The sequence below is a fragment of the Cimex lectularius genome, unplaced genomic scaffold (genome assembly GCF_000648675.2).
Source record: "Cimex lectularius strain Harlan isolate CLEC.00 unplaced genomic scaffold, Clec_2.1 scaffold51, whole genome shotgun sequence".
NCBI lineage: Eukaryota > Metazoa > Arthropoda > Insecta > Hemiptera > Cimicidae > Cimex > Cimex lectularius.
The window spans coordinates 645,205-666,507 of record NW_019392674.1 but is presented as its reverse complement, the minus strand read 5'-3'; the positions used below and the strand labels follow the sequence as shown (position 1 = coordinate 666,507).

At 37.5% G+C, this 21,303-nt stretch overlaps 1 protein-coding gene across 2 annotated transcripts in view; it reads left to right on the top strand.

Annotated features, from left to right (window-relative positions):
• Positions 1-21,303, top strand: part of LOC106662160 (tyrosine decarboxylase) — a 165,421-nt gene that overhangs the window by 32,950 nt on the left and 111,168 nt on the right. The gene's annotated exons all lie outside the window — the stretch shown is intronic.

The following is a 21,303-nucleotide window of genomic DNA, read 5'->3' as shown; positions in this document are numbered from 1 at the left end:
TGCTCAACTCAATCTATTTGCCTGATGAGAACTGTGTTATCTAGTTTTTTAAATATTTTTAATTTATTATCAACAAGTTCATTCATATAGGCTTGCAACCCAGTCTAAAAATATGTTGAATCTGCTGTTCAACAGATTATACGATATTGACATAATTGATGTACTTGGCACAGACTGCTCCGATCTACGGTTTATCACATAAAGATACGAACTGCATATGCTATCGCTGGTCTTAATCTCGATACTGTAGTGTAAAGGGCTTTTCTATTTCTAATCCCGGCCAACAAAAACCAGGGTGTTTTATTAAGTGTGTGGAAGAGTGATTGATGATGCTTTTCCGCTCAGTCGCAGTGCTACGTAGATTTCCATTTGTGTAGTAAATTATAAACCATATAACCTATTATGTGATTTTTAAAGGCAACTTTCTGAACGGTATATTTCATGTATATAGTGTAGTGTACTTAGCAAACTAACGTGGAATAGAAGGAGCGATAACAACTTAACATAGGACTTGGACAAATCCGAAGACTTTTAGGACCTACATTGGTTTTGGCTGTAATGACTCAATTATACAAGGCATTATTGTGACCATTTTGGACATAAAGAGTGGAATAGTGGGATTCCGTCAAGACATCCAAATCATCCAATACTTCCAATCAAAAGTCCTCAGACAAATTGACAAAGTTCCATAACACGTCTCAATCCTCTTTATTTTCAAGAATACTTTTCTTAACGATCTGATCCTATCTCGTTTCCAAAACTTCCACGCCAAGTTTTCGATCCGTCCAAACCCTACTGCACAATGTCCCAGCTACACTATTCCATCCAGAGGACCCTAAATACAATATGACATTGGCTGGTTGCTCTCATCCATGTCTTCCGATTGGTCATAGTGCCAAAACATATATACACATATTTGAAATATATACTTTTATATGTACGGGCGTGTAAATAAATAATTTATTTTTAAAAAATTAACAAGCGTATACTGAATACTTCGATTCTTGATTGAAATTGATTTGAATTGGGACGAATAAAACAGGTACTCCCTCTGGGAAATATAATGATATATTTGATATATGATATGACCGATGATGCTTTTCCGCTCAGTCGGAATGCCGCGTAGGTTGCCATTTGTGTAGTAACTCATAAACCATATAACCTTTTATGTGATTTTTAAAGCCAACTTACTGAAATCTGTATTTCAGTGGTACTGTTGCCCAACTCGTCGTATTTTGCCACTCTGTGAACTATCTCGTTGTGCCGTACATATGAATGACCTTTCACCCACCAAAAATCTATATTTTGCATAATCACGTCATATAATTCGCAATTTGAAGTGATAGTACAATTTTTAAGTGATGGATCATGCTCAGGCTGTTAGTCAGATTGCATTTTTTGGTCAAGTTTAAGTCCTCTGCGCACTCTAACGTTTTCAAGACAGCGACAACCTCGGCGGAACCTTTGTAAAACTGAAGGTGTTCTTGTTTGTATGAATAAGAATTGAACAAATCAGGTCTAGGAAAGACAACCATACAAATGAACTACAGGCTCCATTGAGAGCCGTCACCTTGTCTGTATTAGTCTAATATCTAAGTTACCAGTAGTTAATTAAATTCAGGTCTGGCGTATTGTCAGGTTATGTATTTTTATTATTGTATTTATGCTATGCTTTTCAATCCGAGCGTTTCAGCTTTCGGGTTTATGATTATTCAGAAATCGTGAGATGCGATCTGGTGTGATGTAGGTTTTAGAAAACCATTTGCTTTATCGTGCCAACGTTTCGATCTTTATTGAGATCATCTTCAGGGCTCAAAGTGTTCGTTTTCTGCGTAATTGTGCCATTCTTGGGTGTCTTGTTGAGAGGAGTTTCGCGTTTATGTTCTCAAATAACAATGAATTGTTACAGTGTCACAAGGACATCTGAGAAAAAAGCTACACAATTAAAATCCTTAAAAATTAAACCTGGGTAAACACAGAATCCTGATGAAATCTTGGGTACCAAAACACAGAGGAATTTTGGGTAACGAAAAGGTAGACGCATTGGCCAGAGGAGGATCTGCAAGATCTTATATCGGCTATGAACGTATTCATAGGTTAATAAAATAAAACATTGTAGAATGCTAAATATTGAATGGATTCAAAAAATAGAAAAGGAAGAAAAATGGGTAAACTAGGTGCTAAACGCAGCAAGGTTATATAACCTTAACCTTCACCAACAATGGCCAACTCATTGCTACCGTTAGAGAGCGCTAAACTGGAAACTATGAGAGATAAGACTCATAGTTTCCTATGAGAACTACGGGACACTTGCATCTGAGAAAACTTTAACAATGCATTGGTGAATACTGACCCCACAATTTGAAGGTTATGTAATGAAGTGATACGTATATTAATTTTAAACGCGAAGCAACCGTTGAACGTAGACAATCGGTACCAAGACGATCAAAAAAGCACAGCAATAACCTATTATTTCTTAAAAGAAGTATCAAGTCAATTGAACTGAACTAAGGAACTAGGAAAAGTTCTATAAGCAGGAAAACTGCAATGAAATAAACTTCGGAAGATATCCAACATTGAAAATATATCTTAGCTATCTAACTAAATGTTCTTCCCTACCCAAAAGAAATGATATAAAAATACAAATTTTCTTGTCAATCAAATATAAATACACGTACTTCAGACGACGAAATTTCCTTGTTATAGTAATTAATGATGTTTTCTAAAATACCCAGCTCTCATAATTTGTTGTCGGATAAAAGGATTCTTCAACACCTTGAAAAAAAAATCGTTTGAGCCCAATTGAACAACGAAGCGCGAAAAAATGTTGATGTACAAAATGTTATAAGTTTGCGCAAGCCGGCTTAGAGGGGGTGAGGACAATTCAATAAGGGTGGCAACAGTAAAGTGCGGAGCCGACGAGCTTTAGTGCTGTAGAAGCCCGCTCTCAACACCGGGGAACAATAAACAAAAGGGGAAAAGAGTAAATCCAGCCAGCCAATCCTGGAGGAAACGCAATCCCAATCCGCAAATAGATTTGCTCCTTTACTGCTCCGCTCCTTAGCATATCCCCTTCCAACCTCCTAATCCCGACCCACCCCGATCCGGTTCCCGTTTTGTTGAAGAGCGCGTTATTGGTTCTTATTTATATTTCCAAGAGGTAGTACCTGTTTTATTCGTCCCATTGCAAATCAATTTCAATCTAGAATCGAAGTATTCAGTGTACGCTTGTTAATTTTTAAAAAATAAATTATTTATTTATAAGCCCGTACATATAAAAGTACATCTTACAAATATGTGCATATACGTTTTTGCACTATGGCCAGCACAGCGATCGGAAGACATGGCTGAGAGCAGCCAGCCAATGTCATATTCTGTTCAGGGTCCTCTGCATGGAATAGTGAAAATGGGACATTGTGCAGTAGGGTTTGGATGGATCGAAAACTTGGCATGAAAGTTTTGGAAGCGAGATAGGATCAGATCGTTAAGAAAGGTAGTCATGAAAATAAAGAGACGTGTTATGGAACTTTGTCAATTTGTCTGAGAACTTTTGATTGGAAGTATTGGATGATTTGGATGTCTTGACGGAATCCCACTCTTTATGTCCAAAATGGTCACAATAATGCCTTGCATAATTGAGTCATTACAGCCAAAACCGATGTAGGTCCTAAAAGTCTCCGGATTTGTCCAAGACCTATGTTAAGTTGTTAGCGCTCCTTCTATTCCACGTTAGTTTGCTATGTACACTACACTATATACATGAAATATACCGTTCAGAAAGTTGGCTTTAAAAATCACATAAGAGGTTATATGGTTTATAAGATACTACAGAAATCGCAATCTACGTAGCACTGCGACTGAGCGGAAAAGCATCATCAATCACTCTTCCACACACTTAATAAAATACCCTGGTTTTTGTTGGCCTGGATTAGAGATAGCAAAGCCTTTTACGCTACGGTACCTGGAATCCTCATCTGCAACATAATACAGCAACAAGTAAAATATCGCTAATGACCACAAGAAGGACCCTAGGGAAATCTTGGCTATTGAAACCGAAAATGGCCTATTGGCTATACACGGCAGTAATAAGACACAGAATAACCTATGGATCACTAATCTGGTGGAACAATGCTCAACAAAAATAGCTACCCAAATATTAGGCAGCATACAAAGACTAGCAAACCTATGTATCACAGGGGCAATGAGAACAACCCCTACAAATGCATTAGAAACATTGCTTAATCTACCTCCACTGGAAATATTCATACAAGGAGAGGCTAGGAAACGCTCACTTAGGCTCCAGAGACAATTAAATTTTATAGAAACTAAACAATTCGGGCATACAACCATAATCAATAAAATCAGATACCCATTATTAGAAATGGGGACTGATTATATGATCCTGGAAACAATCTTCACAACTTCCTATAAAGTCTCAACTGACTATAAAGGAGAAGAAGAACACAGGAGAGCATCAGATACAATGATATGGTACACAGATGGCTCCAAAACAAACGAAGGAACCGGATCAGGCGTTTTCTGTACAAGCCCAAAACATGAGCAAACAAACTCATTAGGGAAGTACACTTCGGTCTTTCAAGCAGAAATACATGCCATCAATGCTTGTGCCCTGGAAAATCTTAAAAGAGGTTACACTGACAAAAAAATCGTCAGAAGATCAGATAGCCAAGCAGCCATTAAAGCATTAGCATGTAAAAGAATTACTTCAAAATTAGTCAGTGGATGCATCCAAAATCTCCAAAACCTGGGGAAACACAAGAACCTGATGATATCTTGGGGGCCAGGGCACAGGGGAATTTTGGGTAATGAGAAAGCAGACAGTCTGGCCAGAGGAGGATCTGCAAGACCATACATAGACCCCGAACCTATTCTTGGGATAACAAAAACAAATATAGAATCCTCCATCGCAGAATGGATCCAAACCAAACAAAAAGTGGATAAACTCTATAGGTGCTAGACATAGTAAACTTATGATGAAACAACCCTCACCAAGACTGACAAAATCTCTGCTGCACTGGAAAGGGCCTAAAGTCAGAGGAGTGGTAGGACTACTAACCGGTCACTGGCATCTGAGAAAACATCTACACAATATCGGTATATACAACGATGATCCCATTTGCAGATTATGTAATGAGGAGAAGGAAACAGCCACTCACATCATCTTCGAATGCGGAGCAACAGCTCAATGGAGATTTAACCTAACGTACGGAAAAAACTTAGAGTATCAAATTGCAGCAGCGACAGTCAATGGCCTGATACTTCTAAGGAGAAGGACTGAGTCTATTGCACTGAACTAAGGAATTAGGAAGTACAATAAGCCAGAAGGCTACAGTACTTGGGGAGTGCAAACCCCGCTTCCTAGTATGCTTTTTCATCTTTATGTGATAAACCGTAGATCGGAGCAGTCTGTGTACTGCACAATTTACGAATATTTGTGTGCGTAAAAAATTTCGATTTGACCCATAATCCTTCTGTCACACTACTAACCAAATAATCACTTTGAACCATAATCTATTGGAAGGGTCTGAGGTTATAAGCTTCGGCGGGACGGCTGGGGAATACTAGCTAAGAGTTTAGCCCCAGATTTCTAGAGTATTTATCCTTTTCATAAGCTTGTTAATGGTTTTCATCCACACTCTCAGGTATCTGTTTTCTCTTAAAAATGACAACTAATTGCGTGTTAAGTAGAGTCGTTGGGTGTCACCCCGTCGTTGGCGGCGGCCTGTCTTGCGGCGTCGGTGGCCTGACGGTTGCCGTCTACCGGGGTCTTTTTCGACCCTCTAATAGGCATTGCCTAGGATCAAAAAAGGTTTAACAATGACTGGGGCAAAAAGAAGGAGAATGGGGTTGAATTAGATCACTGTAACCAGTGGACATTTGCATTAAAATGTATCCACTTGTATGTAATTATTTTTTATGGTGGTTTGTTATTTGTCTTGAACTATTCTACTTAACTACTTGTATTTAACTTCATGATTCCTATGCCGTTAAACCTGGCATCGACGTTGTACAAGCATTATTGGTTTTAAGTAGTATTATAGTACGAAATTTTAATGCCGATGCTAGTATTCGAACCCAGGACAGGAATATGACGAAAATTCACCTATAATCACAGTCACGGCAGTCATCATAAAATCTTTTTATAGTAAAGTTAAAAGGCAATTTCAAGAACAAATAAATGTCATCATCGTCCAAGCATTTAAAGAACAAATAGATAGAAGAACAAATAGAGATGATATTGTATTAGATTTAAACTATTTAAACAAAACCGACTGGTATTATCCACAATTAGGTTTTCTCACTTGTTTTAAAAGTACCCCGTTTGCTGTGGAAAGCCCTTGTTTTCCCCATTAGCCGAAGAGGAAGGAAAGAGGACGGGAGTTTGTATTGATCAGTCTCTTTAGAGCACTTAACCGAATCCCAGGGGCATTATGACTTCGCCCATCCATTATCCCCGGCAACGTTTAATGCGGATTGCCAACGATTCGTGCAACCTCTTCAATTAATGGACGATGGTCCGAAGGAAGCCAATTTGGAGATTAGAAACTCAAAATCATTACGGTTCCCATTCATCAATCATAGCAAATGCTACGTTACCATCATGCTTAGCAGATCCCATCATCTTATACCCGGTTACGTTTGGCATGTTAATTAATAGATCCATCATTACTGGAATTATGGCCTATTTTCCCTCCTACAAACAATACACGACAAAGGATTTATAAAAACCGATAATAATGTTAATACAGTAAATAACCGAAGAAAGCTTGCAATGTCGAATTCTGTTAGATTGGCAAGTTTAGCTGAAATAAATAAACATAATTAAATAGAAAATAGTAAGTAGTGTAGTATTGTTATTAGAAGATTATTTAATAGTTTTTAATTAACAATTATTATTGTTATCATTAATACCGTCATGTTAACAACAAGTTATTCATGAAACTAAAATTTAAGATAATAGCTATTTCAACTTTTCATCGAAACTTATGCTGCCCCATAGTATTTTTTTAATCAAACTTTGTAATTTCAACAATGTCTAAAGGGCACTCTCAACACGACACCCAAGAAGGGCACAATTACGCAGAAAACAAACACTTTGAGCCCTGAAGATGATCTCAATAAAGATCGAAACGTTGGCACGATAAAGAAAATGTTTTTCTGAAACCTACGACCGCATCTCACGATTTCCGAATAGTCAATGTCTAAAGACATTATTTCTTTCTCTCTATTTATCACTCTTTCTCTCTCTCTCTCTCTCTCCTCTCATCCTTCCTCTCTCTGGCCCTTTCTTTACCATATTCACATTTCTCTTCATATATCTACCAACCAATGCTTCTCAGTCCATCCATCCATCTCTCTCTCTCTCTCTCTCTCTCTCTCTCTCTCTCTCTCTCTCGTTCTGTCTATCTATCTATCTCTCTCAATCTATCTATCTCATTCGGCATAATAAAAATCGTACTGAAGATGGCGAGAAGACGCATCTAATCAAATCAAAGCGATCAGACGGGGCAATCTTACAAACTGTGGTGTTCAAAAACCGATTTCTAGTTCCATAGTTGGCTAACAGTCATTTAAGACATACAAATAAATAAATGGACAGAGGATGACAATGACAAATCACCCCTGGTGGTGCTTAAATCTTAATGGTGCTTCAAAACAACTTGGGTTTGGCGATACGGATAATTTTGGTCTGTTTACTGGGTAAATTTCAGTGTAATAATCATGCAACAATTTAATAATTTTTTCATTTCATATAAAATGCCGGAAGTCACTGACACTAATGACTTGACCCTTGCATGGGTCCGAGGACGTTCGGAGCATAGAGGCAAAGAAATGTTAGATATTTTGGTCAAAAAGGGGGCCAACATTGAGTCTGCGTCCTGAACCCTACTGTGGCTTAGTACGTTTCCACAAAAGAGGATACATCTTAAAATGGACCCTTAATGAATCCAAAACCTGGTAGAACAGTACAACAGGTATGTTGCTCGCGAAGAGATTCATAGAAGGACCATCCGCAAAACTTACAAAACAATTACTGGAAGGCAACCGCAACTGAACTAGGATTCTGGTTGGACTCCTGACGGGGCAAAAAATGTCTTTTATTAACATTGAGGTTTTATTCTCACGTTACGAGCGACTCACCTCCGCCCATGGAAAATCTGCTTCTTCTGTGAGGTTCTGTGTAGAAGCCAACAAATCCACAGACTAGTCGACAGACATGCTGACTTCTCCCGCTTGCCCCTTCCAAGGGGATGGGTTGACGTTGCCCACTTAACCAGTACCGCGCGTAAAGGGATAGCCAAAAGTGGTCGAAATTCATCGGCCAAGTCTCCCACCCACTCCCTAGATAGAGATGGCAACTCTATCTCCCTGGGTGTCGGGGACTCGGTAGCGTTGAAACCTCCGGCCGCAATTTCGATTTTAGTGGAATCTCTAACCACCCCTTAGAGGAACATATGCCTACGGTAAAGGCAGCTCAGACAGCCGCCACCGGCAAGCACCCGCCTCCGTCCATTATTCCTCATCCATTCGAGGGACGCCGGCAGCGAAGCCATAACTCCTCGCTGGCTATACGCTCTCGGAAATCCGATCCATCCGATTCCCACGAGGTCGGGAGTTAATTCGCAGGTCTTACGCCCTAACCAGCCCTGACAGATCACTGACACTTACGAAGGCATATGCACCGGATAGTACAGACAGAAGGAACACTGTGCAGATACTGCCAGGAAGAGGAGGAGACCGCAGAACACATTCTATGTTTTTGAAGGTCTATGTAGGTGCAAGTTCTTGCAACGAGGACAGGAAAAACCACAAGCAAGATTTTGGAATATAAGACTAATGAGCCGTTGGCAAAACTGGGAAGGCTGATTAATAACCTGAAAATGGCCAGTGTGTTAGAGATCTATTCAGGTCGAGGTGCAGTAGGCCTTGAGGCCGCCTCTTATCCCTATCCCTACAGATAAAATAATTATAATAAACAAAACAAAAGAGAAAATTGGCAACCGTAAGAAAATAAACAGAAAGTGAATGCAAAATAATAATAAAGTGATGGTTATGATTTAACTAATAATAGCATCAACACAACTTCTTACATTCAACTAAACAAAAAATAAAACTGAAGATGGCGAGAAGACTTGTTTGCCATGCTAAAATGATTGGTATCCAGGATCATCAACCAGCAGAACACACGGAGAAATATCACAATAAAAATAACTTGTATTGTGAGGATTTCAAAACTGTTTTCAACATCTCCAGATTATGGATGCGTTTAAAACATAAAACGAGGACTAGCACGCAAGGTAATCAGAGACAATCTACCATTAAATATAAATTTAGCACAAATGAAGATGCTTGAAAGGGAAACTTTTGTATAGTAGTGTGATGTATTCTTCAAGATTTTCATCGCTTTGTTGACGGCCTTTTAAGGCACTCAGTGATACTAAGTTGACCATGGCAATAAGACAAGTTATGAATATTTAAATTTTTTCTGGTATAAATGGGCAGTCTTGATACTGAATTTTGTAGACTTAAAAACTGATGATTTTTGATAATAGACAAGATCAACCTAAGGTTTGGGATGAAAATCCAGCATGAGCTCAGATCATAGATGATGCAGAAGGCACTATTAAGAGTTATGGATTATCAAGAGATTGGGCTGAGTTTGCTATATCCGACTTTTCTCTTCCTCTTCGGATGGAGTAATCAGGTGGAAGGTAGTAAGAGTATAGAAGAGGGCGCTAATTTCTTGATTTCAACAGTCAAGTCAAAAATATTTATTTTTCACCTTTTTCTACACTCATGACGTTTCCATGGCAACGGAGGTGTTGATAGAGGGTGTTCTGCCTTCCCTCGGGGCCAATACATCTTTGTCTTCCCGGCTACACTTAGAATATTGTTCGAACCAGAAGCGGATATCGGGCATTTCGCTCCCAATTTCTAGGGTTACATCTTGTTACCGTGCCCCATGGATCGTGATTTATCGTCCTGTTTATTGCCCCGGGGCGAGAGCGAGGGAGAGAAAATATTCTTGGCATATTTCAGAAGCCACCCTCCTCGGCTATATCCCTGACAAATCCCATGTATTTTGTAATGCGCCCAAAAGGGGCGGGAGGAGCTACCCTCTTTTATTTGCGACCGTCTATTTCCTCGCGTATTGGCCCACTTTATTGCTATTGTATCGGCGGGGTTCCACTTTTTCACGACTTCTCCCATTTTGAAACTAAGGTATAAACGTCCATCAGCTTCTTTCCTGTCCTTAAAAACAAATCTTTATTGTCGAGACTAAAAATAACTATTATCGTTTAGTTGAGATGTTATTAGATTACTTAACTGTAAACAATATTGTCTTTCTATTTCTAATAAGAAATAATATCAATTTTAGTAATGACTAATATTTTAAGAATAAATAGCAATAATACCAAAAAGGACTGTGGTGTGAGGTTATTATTATGTTACAACAGCGCTAGACAACAGCGCTACAAGCGACTATGTTTTCTTTTTGAATTTTATGTTAGAAGAGTATGAGAGTGAAGAAATAATCCAAAAATTACACTACTAACACAACACTTTTGAAAATGGGCATTTTAGGCGTCTTGGAGGTTGTCGAGAAGGGTTCGGGGTGATGATGTACTATGAGCTTGGCATGATCGTCTCGGTTTAACTGGGTTAGTATCAACTTCTTGGTGTTGCGAGGATAACAGACTGTGCGGATAAGGTTGCATAAGTGGAAGGGAGCTTGTTTAAATGGTTCGATGCATTTTGGACTGGAATTAATTGATTTTTGGAGGTTGGGACACTTGGTTGAATCCCACAGATCGTTTCTGTACTCCAACGTTATTTGTAATGATATGCAGATGAAGCGTTCGTTTTGTACTGAGAGTTTGGTTGTCCAATTTTCCAAATATACCGGTTACTTGAAGTTGATTTGAAGTAAACCAGAGTAGCGGATGATGGTTATTTGCTGGGATTTTTTTTTTTTAAATCTGATTCTCCATTCTTGGTATCTTGATCTAAACTGGAGAGATGGTTCTGGATTTTCTAAAGACTCACACTAGTTCTTGCTTTGCTAAAAGGATGGTGATATCGTCTGCATATGTGAGAAGTACTGTAACGGTATTGATATGAATGTCTGCTGGGTAGTCCGAAAAAAGAATAGGCTCTAGGGTGTTGCCTCGCGCGACACGCTTCGGTAAAGCGGATGGAGAAGATAGAAAGTACCTACCGGTCAAATAAGAATTTAGGATGAAGGAATAAGTGAATGGAGTTTTTAAGCTTCCAGGGCAAGCCCTGATACCACTCTCGATTGCAAGCTTGCCACAGGTCACCAGATTCCTTCCGTTTAATGCTGGACGAGATGTCTACCATACTGTGAGACTATTGATAAAGTGACATTCCCTGAACCCGAACTGATGGGATAATATGACATTGTTTCAGGTGGAGTTTTTGAAAGATTTTGCGAAGTAATGGTAGCGAACTGACTGGCAATATGACATAGGGATATGCGGAGGTTTTTGAGTTTTGAGTTTGAGAAGTGTGTTCTAAGCACTGAGTTGGCTATTGGCATCAACACAAGTCATTTTGTTCATGATGGAAATATATATTATGACGTACATCAATAAATAATCAATAGAAATATACAATAATCTACTTAACATAATGGAATAAATCTCTCAAGGGATTTGTAGTATAACGACAAAAGAGGAGAAAATGGGCGATGTAAAAAAAAAGGTGTTGGCGATAAGAACGTCAACCCTCCCACGTTTGACAGGAACCGGGGTTGAAAATCGTTCGCTATTTGCTTTTTAAACAAAACTGCTGCGGTCTTTTATTTGGGTCCGGGTTCCCGGAGCAAATCCGGCATCATTCTCCGGCTGCTGTAAACGTAAAAAGAAAACACGTTTCTGTCATCGTTACATAATAGGTGTATGTTGTTGTTCGACGGAAAGCGGAAGCCCCTGACAACAGCCGGCGGGGGAAATGTTAATATATTTTATGTACGGCCGTTCCCAAATTCTATCCCCCATCGTGGCCGTTTTTCGACAGGCTTCATGCTCCGGGTCGTATATCAATTGCCAGTTTTATATCGGGCCCTTTGTTTGCTCTTTTTTGTACTATTGTTATACGATTTCAGTGTTTTCATCTTCATAATACACGATGTAGGAATTGCGACCGGGGGAAAAATTTATCCGGCCATTGTATTTTGCCCATCCTGAGTCTGGGCTTTTGGAGACTCCATTACGATATACTTAGGGGGTTAATTCCAAGGGGAAGATTGCGCATGTCGTGCTTCGCTCCGCTCGATACCGGGCAGACCTGGGGGCGACTCCCTAATACAGGAACATTACCGCCTTAAGTGATCTCCGCTCCTCCAAATCAATACATCCGCTTATATTCTATAACCATGAAAACCACTAGAAAACCGTGAAAAATCAACCAAGATGGCTTTGAAAAAGCAACACTGTCTGCTATTATTCTAGTCTTCATATAATTGCTGTCATTTAGACGACTTCGGTCATTTCGCCATCTTTTTTGAGTGATCTTACGTGTAATTTGGGCATTCGTAAGAGGAAAAGAAGTGTAGCCTACAATAGTAACTAATACATTAACAAATAGTCCAACTGAAGATGCGTATAAACAAACAAGATCGACAAAATTAGCGAAAACAGGCGGACCATTACAATCGAATATCATCAAGCAACAAGTTCTCAATCCTGTAGACCCCCAGAGAAAATTTCAATTTATTTTTAAATAATTTAGGCCCAGGAATTATGATAGAGTATAATATGAAAAATTTATTCTAAATTCTTTTGAAGTTTGACCTGCAAACGGTCGCAACGTTTAGGCGATAACACGGCGCTCACCTCTATAAAGTAAAGGTCTGGGGTTCGAATCCAGCAGCTCTGCAACTGTCTCTCTCTCTCTCTCTCTCTCTCTCTCTCTCTCTCTCTCTCTCTCTCTCTCTCTCTACCTCTATCTCTATCTTTCTCAATGACTCTCTCTCTCTATCTATTTATTTATCTATCTATCTATTTATCTATCTATCTATTTATCTATCTATCTGTATCTCTATCTCTCTCAATGACTCTCTCTCTCTATCTATCTATCTATATATCTATTTATCTATCTATCTCTATCTTTCTCAATGACTCTCTCTATATATATATCTCTCTCTCTCTGTCTCTCTCTCTCTCTCTCTCTCTCTCTCTCTCTCTCTCTCTCTCTCTCTCTCTCTCTCTCTCTCTCTCTCTCTCTTTATCAATGTATTTTTTACATCTAACAATATATTTATTTATCTCTTTTCTGGACGCCTACAGCTTTCTCTTGAATTTAATTTTCTCTCTGCCAATTTTTCACACTTTCTCTGTCGGTTTTTTTATCCCATCCACCACCCGACCATACCGGGTCCCACAGGGAGGCACCATGAAACCACCATGAAATCTATTAAATAATTAATGAATTAAGGAAAGTTAAATTTACTTTAACGTTTTCTCCTAGCCTTACCTTGGTGGAAGATGAGACCAGAGGAAGTTTTTCTTTTTTGTTTTTAATTATCTATAAAAAAAGGGGTTCCCTTTGCTGTTTCCTTCTTTACACTTTAGTTCAATGATATTTATGTATGATAAATTTTACAACTTAGTTCAACTAGGTAAACAGCCCGAAATTTACCACCTATTTGAGTATATATATATTGAGACTAGGAAAACGAATAAATAATAAATAAATAAATTGTCGAATAATAAATAAATAAAATAAATAAGTTAGATAAATATTATATATAAGGAAAGACATAAACATACGAAAAATAATCAATAAATAAGTAATAAATACCGATTATGCAAAATTTACAATAGATAAATAATTATTCAGATATCGTGAGATACGGTCGGGAGTGATGTAGGTTTCAGAAAAACATTTTCTTTATCGTGCCAACGTTTCGATCTTTTATTGAGATCATCTTCAGGGCTCAAAGTGTTTGTCTTCTATGTAATTGTGCCATCCTTGTGTGTCGTGTTGAGAGTGCCCCTAGATAAATAAGATTTTTTAGTTTTTCATACCAGCAATTATGTGCTTGTTAGTTTTCTACTTAAGTTTTTAAATAATTTTAAATTTTCTTTATCGCAAACTGATTTGTATAAGTCTGGAGGCTAATTAGTTTTAAAGGACGTTTTGAGCGGTTTTCTATGCCTGTTTGTTATAGAGAGGAATACTCAACAGTCTGTGCGTTATTATCGGTTGCATAGTTTGTACTTGTGGATTGTCGTTTTTGGCTAATCGATAAAGATAAAAATTAAATTTTTCATGTCACGTCATAACATGGCGAATCCATAAATCGGGTTGAAACCAAGTCGCGCTTTTCCGGTTACTAATATTAGGGAAAAACTATATCTGGGGTTAATCTACTTTTGACACTATTGTCCCATCTTGTTTGCCATTTATCCTCTACCCATTTGTCGATGAAACGCAGCGTTGTTTTCTTGGTATAATGCGAAGAATACGTCTACAGAGGGATCATTGATCGGTAGGTTTATTCGCTTTTCCTTCCTTAAGCTTTCCGAGCGCAATTTGTCTATGTATGAGGAGGTATATTCTCTCTATCTCTCTTTCTTTTTGCTCTCTCTCTCCGTCTCTCTCTCTCTCTCTCTCTCTCTCTCTCTCTCTCTCTCTCTCTCTCTCTCTCTCCCTCTCTCTCTCTCTCTCTGTCTGTTATGACACTATTTGTCACACTCGAAGCATATTATTTATCTTATTATAAACAAGTAACAGGTTGATTCAAAATAATATTATACCACTGACTTACACACACATACACACACACACACACTCTCTCTCTCTCTCTCTCTCTCTCTCTCCCCTCTTTCTCATTTATATGTATATATATTTTTTTAAACAATAAATGTGCCTTATATTCAACTACCCTTTGCGGTTCGTGTTTGGGGTCAGAATATTTTTAACAAAAGTGGGATCGAACCCATGACAAAAACAACCTCAGGTTTTTGGTGTCTGTAACCAATAAACAAGCTATCAGGGTGATGGGGAACGATAACTAACCACTCATAATAATGCTTAGTACAACTTACCCACTTTATTAATCAGTAACCAGATAAGAAAAGAAAGAGTATTTTTTTGGCTTATCTTGTTTTCGTCTGTCGTCTTTTTCGAGTTTTTAAGGCAGTACTCCCCTCAGGTGACCATTATCCTTGGGGACAAGGTACAGAAAGGCAATTTCAATCTGTTTCCAGTAAAATACTGAAGATACAGCGTTGATAGTTGAGTCACGTGGTATTTTCGCTCTATTCGCTGTAAACCCGTTATGTTAAAGCTGACCGCACCCCTGGGCCTCTAACTCAACCCCTCAACCGTACCTCAACCCCTTTTTTTACACGGACATAGTGGTAAAACAATTTCCAGGGCTCTCTGGTATAATGTGGGATGGCCGTTGGGGGCAGTTCCCCCCTTCTCGAAATATTGGCCTTAGCCGCTAGTTACGATCCCGGAGCGGTGCTCAATTCTTATATTGGCCTTTAACGTTTTTTCTTCGACCCTTACAAAACTGTCCCCGAGGTACGGCTTTATAGTCGTGTCATCTTACCTATCTCAGTTATTCTTTTCCTCCTTTTTCACCCTAGCTTAATGCTTGGATCATTTATCTAGTCCTACATCCTTGTTCATCGATCTCAGTTAATGCGTATTTTTATGCTATTGCAGTGTGCAAAGTTATATTTCATGTTAATGTAATATCAATTTAACATTAGTCAAATAGAAATTGATAAAAAAATGTTTATTACCATATCACTTCACACTAGAAAAAAACTGTCATTACTAATGAAAATGAACGATTTACACTCAGTTTTCATAGATATTGATCATTTGATGTAAACTTTTTTTTGGTATCTATTATATTATCTATTAACCAAATTATTTCTTTCAATTAATTAATCTTTTTGTAAGGTTTTGGTTGAAATGAAACAGTTAGTGTCACGAGTGGGATTCGAACCCACGACCTTCGGTTCAATACGCCGCTGCTCTAACCACTTGAGCCATCGTGACTTCCAATCGAAGTCGAAAAAGATTATTTTTTTGGTTTTTTACCTAACTCTCTACTACCTCTTTACTGCCACTGCAATATCAAAGCAACTTCAAATCTAAAACTGAGCATCAATATAATGAAAATGTCATTACAACAGAATCGGGATAAAATAATATAATAATATATGAATTATATTATTTTTCTTTTAAACACGGGTGCACCCACGCACAACAAGAACACTCTTCGTTCTGTTTTCTATTTTCTAACAGCACACTCGATATAAATCTTATATTGAACTTGAAACAACGTGAATCCTCACATCGAAAACTATTGTATTCCCATTTCTTTACCCTCAGGACACCTCTTAGTCCTAGTTTATAAAAAAAATTCGATTAATAGGTGGTTTCAATGGTTAAATTTATTCTACGGCTACGTTATAATAAATAAATTAAATGTTTTAGTGCCGAAAAATACAAAATACTACTAAATACATAATACAATTAATTAAGGTTTTTAGTTGAGATAAAAAAGTCAGTGGCACGAGCGGGATTCGAACCCACGAACTTCGGCTTGATACGCCGCTGCTCTANTAGAGCAGCGGCGTATCAAGCCAAAGATCGTGGGTTCGAATCCCGCTCGTGCCATTGACTTTTTTATCTCAACTAAAAACCTTAATTAATTGTTATATATTAATTGGTCAAGCGGACCACGAAATTAGTGGATTTAAATACATAATGTATAATTTGTCTTCTTGAAATTATGCAGAGTCCTTCAAACTACGTACAAATGAAGGCATGTTACCACATCTTTTTATGTGAGATGGAAGGGCGTTATAAATTTTCGCACGTTTATAAAATACACATCTAGTATTAATTCGCGTGTTTTTTATTCTGTAGTGGAAATCGTATGCTCTTCTTGCTTCATGATTTCCTCACGAGCATATGTTTATGCTTAACAGCAAAACTTGCCAAGGAGAGAATATAACAGTGTCTTGATTCTTCATTTTTTAAAAAGCTCACTATATGAATCATCCCAGTAACACTAATAACTATTTTTGGAATTAGAAAAACTTTATTTATGTGTGAGCTACAGCCCGAAAAAATGAGCCCTTAATTGAGGATTGGCTGGCTCGTACAAACCTCTCTGATTACATTCAAACTTGCCGATTGCATAACATTTATAGCAAACGAAGTAGGACGAATTAACTTACTGGCAAGAACAACACCCAATACTTTGTGAAACTGGGTCCAATGAAGACTCTCGCCGTCTACCAAGATGGCCAGCTTACGACAAAAAAAAAGGGAATCCGAGAGCTACCATTGTATTTGTTGTAGAAAAAAGACCATTCTCCGAAATCGAAGCCATTACATTATCCATTGTGCGCTTAATTTTTAGTCATTACTGAGCGGAAGTCTTTCCCGAAACGATTAACAAGGTGTTGTCGGAAAACATGAAAACGAACCTCGGCGCTCTCGAAAACGAAGTCATTAAGGTATCTTAAAAATAAGATAGGGTCGAGTATGGAACCCTGTGGTAGTCCGTAATTGATAGGGATCTTAGAAGACGTCTTTACACGGAATTATGGTTTCTGGTGAGGACCGTGCAGATAATAAGCAAAATGATCATTAGAACAACCAGAATTCCAATGTTTTTTATTCTGCGAAGTAAACATATACATTATTACATCATGGAGACATACACCGAAGCACTTTCTCCTGCGGGCAGATGTGGTGAAACAGTTTGTTAGTGGTGCATTGGTGTCCCCTCCGCTTCCTTGCAGAATCAGCACGTATCATGTTGGATTATGCTAATCTTCCTCAATACTGATTCAGTCCGCAATGCCCTGTTAAGAATCCTGTTTGAATTTGAAGTTTTTCCCCTCCTACTTTGATGCGTTCTGTTGTTTCTTTTCTACGTATTCCAGAACAATATTTGAGCTTAGTACTAACTGATATAATAGTGTTCGTATTTTAATGGATATTTATGAGATTATGATTAAAACCTTAGAACATGAATTAAAACTTTTGCATCAACTTGGATCGTAACGTACGATTTTATTATTTATAACTACTGTGAGATAATCAGTACATTCCAACCTAATTTAAAAGCAGTAATGTAATTTTTACCAATTAAAAAATATAATTACTTGTCTTAAGCGTTGAAGGTATCGTATTTCTTCACACTTAAAAGCGAATCGAACCCACCTGTAAGATGGGAAAAAAGACGACCGCAAAACCGCGAGCTAGTTTCACGGCGACACCACCGAGTCGATCAAGGTGGCAGACCCGGTCAATTAAAGGAATCAACCGTCATCTTGGATATCGACACTTTTGCCGTATCCGATTACACAGTTTCTTTTATCCTGTTTTGAAAATTCACGTTTAATTATCACCTACTCTCGTAAAAGCATAGGTAAAAGGAAACGACACAGTCCTGAAAAGAAGCGTTTTATTTTGTATGCAACAGGATTTCCTGAGAAATTAGATTGTCATGTGATCAGCAAATGCATGTCCGTTGAATACTTAAGCGCCAAATCTAAGTAATGATGATGAAAGGAAGTGGGGACCCATGCATTCCAGCCGGCTGGCTTATTGTACTTTCCTAGTTCCAGACAATCAGACTCGATTCTTCTCTTAAGAAGTACTAAGTCATTGACTGTCGTTGCTACAGTTTTGGGTCTCCCCTGTATCCCAGGTTATGTCTCCATTGAGCGGTTGCTTCACATTCGAAGATGATATGTTGGTTTTTTTTCTTCCTTCTCAAGACATGCGTTCGAGGGTAAAATTCCCCTCAAGAGGAAGTTCGAAAGTATTAATAGTAACATTACAATAATATGTTGAACCGGCACACGGGCACTGCTGAGTCTGTCTTCACTCGCGGGCTTTTTTTTTTTTTTTTTTGAGTTATTCAAACGCGTTTCGCAACACCCCCAGCGAAAAGCGACGGGCGCAATGCGCAATACTATATAAACCCCACTCAGACTAAATGACAGACAGTTTTTCACTGAAGATGGCGTAATGCCGAAACGCGTTTGAATAACTCAAAAAAAAAACCGCGATTGAAGACAGACCCAGTAGTGCCCGTGTGCCGGTTCAACATGAGTTCGCCAACTCGCATACCAAACCCCATCATCTACTATTACAATAATAACTAATATGATCATTGATTTACAATACTGAAACTTTTGGTTTCAAGAATATTGGAATTAAAAGAGGAATTTTTCAAACACCCGTTCATTCCATATGAAAAACATATCCTCCACCACTTTACACTGTACAGTACTACCAGCGCCTATCGATTTATCCTAAATAAGCTATAATAATGCCAGTAACAATAAGTTACTTAAGTTGTACTAATAAATCAGGTATTGAACGAATTTAAAACAGAACAACATGTACTTCCATTGTCAAGCTTTCGAGGTTTTTCTCATTACAAATTCCGCCATCGGACCATTCCCACTATAAATACATTCACGCACAATATACACAAAAACGAAACACAAGACGAGTTATCTAAAAAGTGCTTTATACAATAAAATAGACATGTTTTCTTCAAAAATTCAGAACAGTCGATGCTCAAGCAAAAAAATTAATTTAATATTCTTATATGGTCCTGGTTGAGAGGAAAAAGTTGTGTCACGAGCGGGATTCGAACCCACGACCTTCGGCTCCATTGGTTTTGTAATTTTGACATTTAACATTTCTATTTTGAATAATAAGAAAAATGATCATAACTTTATGATTTCAAACTTTCTAAATGGATTTGATTATGACAGAGCAACTAACTGTGATTTATAGCCATAATAATAAGCCAATTAACGTACGTTTTCTACAATTTGGCTATTCCAGTAAATAATTATAAGTAGGAATATTTAGATTATCCAATTCCATTATTCACCTTTCCTAAAAATTTTTTACTTGCTGGATATTCCTTCCTATCGTACAACATATAAAATCAAATAAAGTTCTAGGTTTTGATCTAATTCTCAAAATTTTTCCAACAGCTTCCCAAAAAGGCTATAATATTGCATACCTATTTAATTCTGTTTTTCATACAACTTACTTATTTTATCTTGAAAAAACTCGTAAAACCGAATGTTTCATAAAAATAACAAAAAAATATAGGCCAATAAGTGTACTGCCCAATTTGGGGAGAAATTTTATAAAAGTTCCTACAGAAAAGAATTCTGTTAATCCTAAATTCTTAAAATGCAAGGAGAGGCAAAAAATTCTTCCCAATTAATTTTTTATTTATTTTCTCGATAAAAGAAAATTCTGCCCTTAAATTGTCTCATTGGTTTTATCAGTTATTCTTTGTTTATACTATGTTTTAAATTGGCAATATCGATTAGAGGTAAACACACAAGAATAAAGGATTTTTCAACGTTTAATTTTTACGGAATTAAAAATGTTTATTCAGTCTCATTTGAATTCTGAAGCAATAAACTGTTTAGTTACTTAATCTTTAATTATGGTTTTGGTTTAGATAAAAAATTTAGTGTCACAAGAGGGATTCGAACCCACGTCCTTCGGCTTAATACGCTGTTGCTCTAACCAATTGAGCTATCATGAGGTGAAGAGCAACTGGATTCGAACCCGGGACCTTTTCCATACAGTGATGAGCGGCCATGTGAAAGTTTCTTTATGTTTCGCTATATAAGAAGTATATTATATAATAAGTATACTATTTAGTTTAAAGAACATAAAAATACCGAAATAACAGTTTGTTGTATAAAATATTTCCACATTATTTGTTATAAAATCATACTTTCAAACATCCCATTTAATTTTAATTTAAACACCTCTGTTTGCATCGAAATAAAGAAAAAAGTCCACACAAGACAAGTATCTAATAAGTGCCATATAAAATAAAATAGCCATGATTCCTCCAAAAATTCGGAACACTCGATGCTCAAGCAAAAAAACTTAATTTACTATTGTTATATTATTATTTATTTTAATAGTCGTTACATTCTTTTTACGTTAAGGTTTTGGCTGAGAGGAAAAAGTTAGTGTCACGAGAGGGATTCGAACCCACGACCTTCGGCCTTTATTTGAAAAGATATACGTAATTATGCTCTCTGTCAAGTTAAGAGTATAAGTGAAATTTGAATATTTTATAATTCGTCTAATGTTGTAAAGTTGCTAATTATCACTAATTACCCACTCAGCAATAAATTGTTGGTATGTTTTGTAAAGGTTTTATTCACTTTTGTATCTTTTGTAATCTGAGCGATACCTCTCCATTAAATAGTC